Source organism: Bison bison, unplaced genomic scaffold, assembly GCF_000754665.1.
Source record: "Bison bison bison isolate TAMUID 2011002044 unplaced genomic scaffold, Bison_UMD1.0 scf7180017864468, whole genome shotgun sequence".
NCBI lineage: Eukaryota > Metazoa > Chordata > Mammalia > Artiodactyla > Bovidae > Bison > Bison bison.
This window is the reverse complement of record NW_011495029.1, coordinates 2,578,007-2,586,484: the sequence shown is the minus strand read 5'-3', so window position 1 is coordinate 2,586,484 and position 8,478 is coordinate 2,578,007. Positions and strand designations below refer to the sequence as shown.

The window sequence follows — 8,478 nt, the reverse complement described above, 5'->3', positions numbered from 1 at the left end:
AAACAGAACAACCAAGCACAAGAGGAGGAAAAAAAAAAAAGGTTGCAACTTGCTTCCACAGACTGAAGAAAATTAAATAAGGAAGGGCTTCCTTGCAGCTCAGTCATTAAAGAATCTGCTTGCAGTGCAGGAGACCTGGGTTCGACCTCTGAGTCAGAAGATCCCCTGGAGAAGGGAATGGCAATCCACTCTAGTATTCTTGCCTGGAGAACTCCATGGACAGAGGAACCTGGTGGGCTGCAATCTGTGGGGTCACAAGGAGTTGGACATGACTGAGTGACTACTACTATTGGAATTCCATTTGTCTTCTCCTTCCACTTCCTTTCCTTCCTCCCACTCACCATCATCTTCATCTTCATGTTTATCCTCATCCACTTCAACAATATCTTCCAATCCTTCCTCTTCGTTATCATCTCCTTTTTCTTCTCCTTTCCCTTTCTCATCATCCTTGTCAGGAATCAAGTATTACTGTAATGGAGATTGGCCAAATATCATCTTTGGTGACCTCTCCTAACTCATCTGCACCTACATCAGAATGAACAGTAAACCAGGTGAAGAAACTCCCTGGTTTCTCATGCTGTCTCTTCCTGCTGGCTTTTTTCTGTGTTTGACTTGAACATTTCATCAGATTCTTTCTGGATTGCTGTTTGGTTTCAGTGGACTTTGAAGATGGATCACCACACTCATTCAGATGAAATTCTTTGAATAGAACTTTATTTTCAAGGTAAGCGTTTTCATCAAAATAAAAATCTATTCCATAACCTGATTTAATATCTTCAAATTCTGTCACTTCAGCTCTTGTCAAATAACGCAGTATCTCTTTGTCCTCCCCCCCAAACAGTACAGATACTTGTGGACGGTTAACAAATGTTGTCACCCTAAAATTTTGTATTTTGGCAATCAATTTCGACCTCTTCTGAAAAAATGTTTGGGAGAAGTTGTTATATTTCTGTTCTGCTTTGAAAATCTCCTCACTGGCTTGTTCATCAGGTCTGTTTTATTTTCTTCATCAGTATGTTCAATTGCTTCTTGCTGTTCGTTTCCTTCCTTAGGCAAGTTCAGAAAAGCAGATGTTTCCTTTGGCTTGGAGGCAGGAGTCAGTCTCAGTTTCTTCAGTTTTTTCACTTGGGGTGGAAGTGAAGAATGGTGTTTGGGGTCTGTGCAACAAGAAAAGCCAAGAATCCACCCAAGGGAAGAGACACATATGAGGAGCTCTAAGAACTAGAAGGGTAACTCTTCACTGCATAATGAGGCCTATGATCTCAGCCACGTGGCCATTATTTCTTAGGATCAATGTAAAAACCCAATAGTCAAATTTGAGGCATTTAGATAGGTCCAGTTTTCTTCCAAAAGACAACCATTGTTATCAGTTTCTTTCACATCTTTTCAAATATACTGTATATAACACTGATAATGACGTTCTTCATCTTTCTTTTTTCATTTGACATTGTATCTTGGCAAAGTTGCTAGTCAGTACAGAAAGAGCAACACCATTATTCTTTTTTCATAGTCTAAGGAAAAGCTGTAACCTAATTTGTTTTCTTTTTTAGTTGAAATATAATTGATATATAACTTTATATTAGTTTCAGGTGTACAACATGATGTTTTGATATTTGTATATTTGTGGAATGATTACCACAATAAGTTAGCATCCAACACCATAGTTACAGGGCTTCCCTGGTGGTTCAGACAGTAAAGAATCCTGCAATGCGGGAGACCTGGGTTTAATCCCTGAGTTGGGAAGAACCCTGGTGGAGGCTATGGCAATCCATGCTAGTATTCTTGCCTGGAGAATCCCCATGGACAGAGGAGCCCCGCAGGCTACAGCCCATGCAGTCACAAAGAGTTGGACATAACTGAGCGACTAAGCACACACCATAGTTACAAAGGTCTTTTTTTGTGTGATGAGAGCTCTTATGATCTACTTTCTTAGCAACTGTAACACATCCATTACAGTATTACTAACTGTAGCCACACGAGGAACATTACATTCTCATGACTTATTTATTATTATTTTTTTTTATTTGGCTGTGCTGTGTGTCATGCTGGATCTTAGTTCCCTGACCAGGGATTGAACCTGGTGATTGAACCATGATTCCCCTTCAGTGGAAGCATGGGGTCTTAACCACTGGACAGCCAAGGAAGTCCTAACATTTATTTTATAACTGGAAGTTTGTACTTTTTAACCCACTTCATCCATTTTGCCCACCCTCAACTGTGCCTCTGGCAACTACCAACCTGCTCTCTGTATCTATGAGCTTGGTTTTGTTTTTAATTCAACATATAAGTGAGATGATATGGAATTCATCTTTCTCTGACTCATTTTACTTAGTATAACGCCCTCTAGGTTCACCCATGTTGCTGTTGCCACAAATATCAAGATTTCATTCATTTTTTAAGCATAATTTTATTAATTTATTTGACCATGCCACAAAGCATGTGGGATCTTACTTTCCCAACCAGGAATCAAGCCTGTGCCCCTTGAAGTGGAAGCTCAGAGTCTTAACCACTGGACCATTAGGGAAGTCCCTTTTTTAAAAATGGCTGAATAATATTGTATCATATATATATATATATATACCCCATTTTCTTTGTCATCTATTGATGGACAGTTAGGTTGCTTTCATGGCTTCTCTGTTGTTTAATTTGTTTAACCAATACTTGCTGATGATCAATAGCATTAATCTTTAGACAGTATAAATTCTGCTGCATGAATCATCTTACACATGCTATTTTACATAGCACAAATACATCTGTAGTATGAATTCCTAGAAATTCAATTGCTAATCAGGGGATATGTAATTTTAACTTTTATAGTTATTGGCAATTTTTTCCAGGAATGTGAGATTGTATAATGTGTCCTTTACAATACTGCGTACAGTGCTTTATAGTTGTTTGAGAACTCATATATTCATTTGTTGAGCCAATTTACCTTTGTAAAATCACATAAAGCAGTATATGTGATGGAAATGTGAAATATACAATCTTTAAGACTAAAGCATTACGACTATTTTCAATAATAAATCCAATCAGCTCATGTTTGACAAATAATCTGGGTTTATTGCTTCCTTGTCCTGATGTGGGCACAGTGAGATAACAGAGATAAGCTATCCATCTAAACTCCACCCTAAACTGCAATGGCTCTGGCTTCAAAGTAACATTCACTTTAAGATAGAAGGGTAATGTTAGGTTTTACAACCCAAAAAGCAAAAATAAGTCATTTTCACTGGACTTCTTTGTTCAGATGAGAAACAAAACTTTGTTCTTCCAGGTGTGCATCTTTGGATAAAAACATATTCTTGTTAATGCCTCAAATGAAGTCAATGTACTTAGCAAACATACAGTTCAGCGTTCTCTTAAGTTGAAAGCATTTAGGGTGTAAATGAAGTCCTAATGGCAGAGAAGATGGCAACAGTATGTCCAGAGCTCTGAACTGAAAATATAGGAAGACTAAGGAATAGATTGTAGTTACAATTACGGGGCAAGAAAGTTGGTGCTCTTACAATGGGGTTTGCATTATTTGTACTTTTACCCAAATGGTGAGGATTATTATAAATGTCATCTCTTTTATGGTTACATTTGTTCTATTAGAACTAAGACGGTTCTGCAGAAGACCAAGTCTTCTTTAAAGGGCATACAGAGAACCTTGATTTGATAGCTGAACACACGGACTTAGCTGTATTCACTCACATATAATAGCAATTTAAAGTGACAGCAGAGGATAGAAAGACCCTGTTCTTGGGATAATGAGTCAACCCTGATGAATGTTACTTCTCAGTGGGTACCCTCTACTTTTTTAAAAGAGTCTGTGATGCTGATCCAAACAGGTCTAAACTCAATTCTACTCCTGTTTTTTCAGAGTTGGCTTAAGCCTTGTGTCAGCCTGCATCTTGCATTCCACAATAGGCTGCTTCATGCTGACCTCTTATCTATGATCCTAGTCTTAGGGGCTTTAATTCTTCACTCTGACCTGCTTACCCAGGGTTTGAATTTTGCAGGCGCCTCAGATGAGGAGTAGCTTAACACTTGCTTTTGAATCTCTGCTTTTGCTGTTGGAAGTCAAGGTAACCATGTGCTTAGAGCTGGTGCATGCTGACCTCGGCAGCCTGCATCCTGTTCTAGCAGCTTTCCTGGCAGAGTTCTAATTAGAGTTCTTTTGAATCCGGGGAGCTATATAGTGCAGTTAAGAAGACAAACATGGTCTTGAATCTCAGCTTAAATTCTTTCTGGCTGTGACTTGAGCAAGTTACTTAGCCATTTTGAGTTTTGCCTTTCTCATCTGTAATAAAGTGAGAATAGAGTCTATTTTCTGAGGTTTTATTGACAAGACTAGAAGCAGTAATATGCAATACACTTTTGGTAAAATACGGGCTATTATTTTATGCACTTTATTAGTTTATGCAGCCACCTTTGACCAGAGCCTGCTTTCTCCTTCCAATCACTGAGGGCTGTCACAGTCTTGATAACTTGTATGCCTCTAAGGAGATGAAGAGGAAGCATTCCTTTTTCTTCTCTCCCAATATGACTCTTTCTCTTCATCAGTTCAGTTCGGTTCAGTTGCTCAGTAGTGTCTGACTGTTTGCGACCCCGTGGACTACAGCATGCGAGGTCTCCCTGTCTATCAACAACTCCCGTAGTTTACCCAAACTCATGTCCATTGAATCGATGATGCCATCCAACCATCTCATTCTCTGTCATCACCTTCTCACCCACCTTCAATGTTTCCCAGAATCAGGGTCTTTTCAAATGAGTCAGCTCTTCACATCAGGTGGCCAAAGTATTGGAGTTTCAGATTCAACATCAGTTCTTCCAATGAACACTCCAGGACTGATCCCCTTTAGGATAGGCTGGTTGGATCTCCTTGCAGTCCAAGGGACTCTCAAGAGTCTTCTCCAATACCACAGTTCAAAAGCATCAATTCTTTGGTGCTCAGCTTTCTTCACAGTCCAACTCTCACATCCATACATGATCACTGGAAAAACCATAGCCTTGATTAGATGGAACTTTGTTGGCAAAGTAATATCTCTGCTTTTGAATATGCTATCTTGTTTGGTCATAACTTTCCTTCCAAGGAGTAAGCGTCTTTTAATTTCACGGCTGCAGTCACCATCTGCAGTGATTTTGGAGCCCCCCAAAATAAAGTCTGACACTGTTTCCACTGTTGCCCATCTATTTGCCATGAAGTGATGGGGCCAGATGCCATAATCTTAGTTTTCTGAATGTTGAGCTTTAAGCCAACTTTTTCACTCTCCTCTTTCACTTTCATCAAGAGGCTTTTTAGTTCCTCTTCACTTTCTGCCATAAGGGTGGTGTCATCTGCATATCTGAGGTTATTGATATTTCTCCCAGCAATCTTGATTTCAGCTTGTGCTTCCTCCCGCCCAACATTTCTCATGATGTACTCTGCATATAAGTTAAATAAGCAGGGTGACAATATACAGCCTTGACATACTCCTTTTCCTATTTGGAACCAGTCTGTTGTTCCATGTCCAGTTCTAATTGTTGCTTCCTGACCTGCATACAGATTTCTCAAGAGGCAGGTCAGGTGGTCTGGTATTCCCATCTCTTTCAGAATTTTCCACAGTTTATTGTGATCCACACAGTCAAAGGCTTTGGCATAGTCAATAAAGCAGAAATAGATGTTTTTCTAGAACTCTCTTGCTTTTTCGATGATCCAGCGGATGTTGGCAATTTGATCTCTGGTTCCTCTGCCCTTTCTAAAACCAGCTTGAATATCTGGAAGTTCATGGTTCATGTATTGTTGAAGCCTGGCTTGGAGAATTTTGAGTATCACTTTACTGGCATGTGAGATGAGTGCAATTGTGCAGTAGTTGGAACATTCTTTGGCATTGCCTTTCTTTAGGGTTGCAATGAAAACTGACCTTTTCCAGTTTTCCAAATTTGCTGGCATATTGAGTGCAGCACTTTCTCAGCATCATTTTTCAGGATTTGAAATAGCTCAACTGGAATTCCATCACCTCCACTAGTTGTCTTTGTAGTGATGCTTCCTAGGGCCCACTTGACTTCACATTCCAGGGTGTCTGGCTGTAGGTGTGTGATAACACCATCGTGATCATCTGGGTTGTGAAGATCTTTTTTGTACAGTTCTTCTGTGTATTCTTGCCACCTCTTCTTAATATCTCCTGCTTCTGTTAGGTCCATACCATTTCTGTCCTTTATTGAGCTCATCTTTGCATGAAATGTTCCCTTGGTATCTCTGATTTTCTTGGAGAGATCTCTAGTCTTTTCCATTCTATTGTTTTCCTCTATTTCTTTGCACTGATCACTGAGGAAGGCTTTCTTATCTCTCCTTGCTATTCTTTGGAACTCTGCATTCCAATGGGTATATCTTTCATTTTCTCCTTTTCTTTTCACTTCTCTTCTTTTCACAGCTATTTTTAAGGCCTCTCAGAGAGCCATTTTGCTTTTTTGCACTTCTTTTTTTGGGGAATGGTCTTGATCCCTGTCTCCTGTATAATGTCACAAACTTCTGTCCACAGTTCATCATGTACTCTATCAGATCTAGTCCCTTAAATCTATTCCCCACTTCCACTGTATAATTGATCCTGATTAAAATGATTAAAAGTTTTCTCAAGTGCCATGTTGGGGTGTGGCTCAGTCAATCCTGTCATAAATTAAGAGAGATATACTAGGGGAGGTCTCAGCCTGAATTCTCTTTTTAGTCCTAGAAATGGCCTTTAACAGGGGTCTTCCTGGCTAAGAAAATGCAAACTTTCAGCATGGAGCTCACATATGCATGTTCCTTATCATTATCTTTGTATTTCATAATACAGTATGAAGAGGGAAGCAAATTATAAATCATCTTTTCATTGTGAAATTCTTACATTGAGAAGGCCAATAAACATCAATTAATGTACAGACCAAGAAAACTACTGATGACATCAGAATATGTTGTACAAAGGGTCATAAGGAAATGTAACGGGTTTATTTGCTAACACTGAGCTTCTTTGCTAACACTAAACTCTCCTCAAAAGGGGAGTTTTCTTTTTCTGAACCCAAGAAAAATACCAGATCGTTTGTTACTGTTTTTGGCAAAAACCTTTCAAGTCTGAGGACCATTATTAAGGCTACCTTCTGCCATTTCTTATAATGATTCTACTTTTCTCCAGTTTTATTGAGAAATAATTGATCACTATTTAAGTTTTAGACATACAGAATCATGGTTTGATTTACATATATTGTGAAATATATTCAGCAAATATCCATTTTCTCATAAACATACAATACAAAGAAAAGAAAAAAAAGAAAGGAAAAATTTTATTTTTTTGATGAAAACTCATAGAATATACTCTTTTCTATATATCACATAGAAGTGTTAACTATAGTCATCATGTTATACATTATATCCACAATATTTATAACTGGAAGTTTATACCTTTCTGCCACCTTCCTACACTTTCTCTCCCTTGAACCTCTACCTAAGGTACCCATAATTCTGGTTTCTTTTTCTATGAGTTTGCTTGTTCTTTTTAAAAAAGATTCCACACATAGATGAGATCGTGCACTATTTTTCTTTGTCTGACTTATTTCACTCAGTATAATACCTTTACCATCTATCCATGTTGTTGCAAATGATAGGATTTCCTCATTTTCATGGATGAATAATATTTCATAGTATATGTGTATAGTATCTATATGTATCATGGCTTCTTTATCAATTCATCCAATGATGAATTAGGTTGCTTATCTGTCTTGGTTATTGTAAATAATGCTGCCATGAGTATGGGGCAGCAGATAACTTTTTGAGCTAGTATTTTCATTTACTTTGGATATATTCTCATTAGTAGAATTGCTGGCATACAGTAGTTCTATTTTTAATGTCTTGAGGATCCTCAATACTGTTTTATATATGAGCTGTATCAATTTACATTCTCATCGACAGTGTACCGGGTTCCATTTTCTCCACATTCACACATTTGGTGATGGCCATTTTAACTGGAGAAGGGCATGACAACCCACTCCAGTATTCTTGCCTGGAGAATCCCATGGACAGAGAAGCCTGGGGGGCTACAGTCCATAGGTTGCACAGAGTCAGACACAACTGAAGTGACTTAGCACTCACAGCCATTCTAACAGCCATGAGGTGACATTGCATAGTGGTTTCTTATTTTTCCAGTTTTATTGAAATATAACTGACATACAGTATAAGTTAAGGTATGCTAACTGCTAACTGCTAAGTCACTGCAGTCGTGTCCGACTCTGTGTGACCCCATAGACGGCAACCCACCAGGCTCCCCCGTCCCTGGGATTCTCTAGGCAAGAACACTGGAGTGGGTTGCCATTTCCTTCTCCAATGCATGAAAGTGAAAAGTGAAAGTGAAGTCGCTCAGTCGTGTCTGACCCTCAGTGATCCCATGGACTTCAGCCTACCAGGGTCCTTCATCCACGGGGTTTTCCAGGCAAGAGTACTGGAGTGGGGTGCCATTGCCTTCTCCGAAGTTAAGGCATACAGAATAC

The 8,478-nt window shown here is 38.9% G+C and overlaps 1 pseudogene; it reads right to left on the bottom strand.

The window, feature by feature from the left end:
* Nucleotides 1-237: 237 nt before the first annotated feature.
* Nucleotides 238-2,357, bottom strand: LOC105003454 (annotated as a pseudogene).
* Between the last annotated feature and the right edge of the window lie 6,121 nt (nt 2,358-8,478).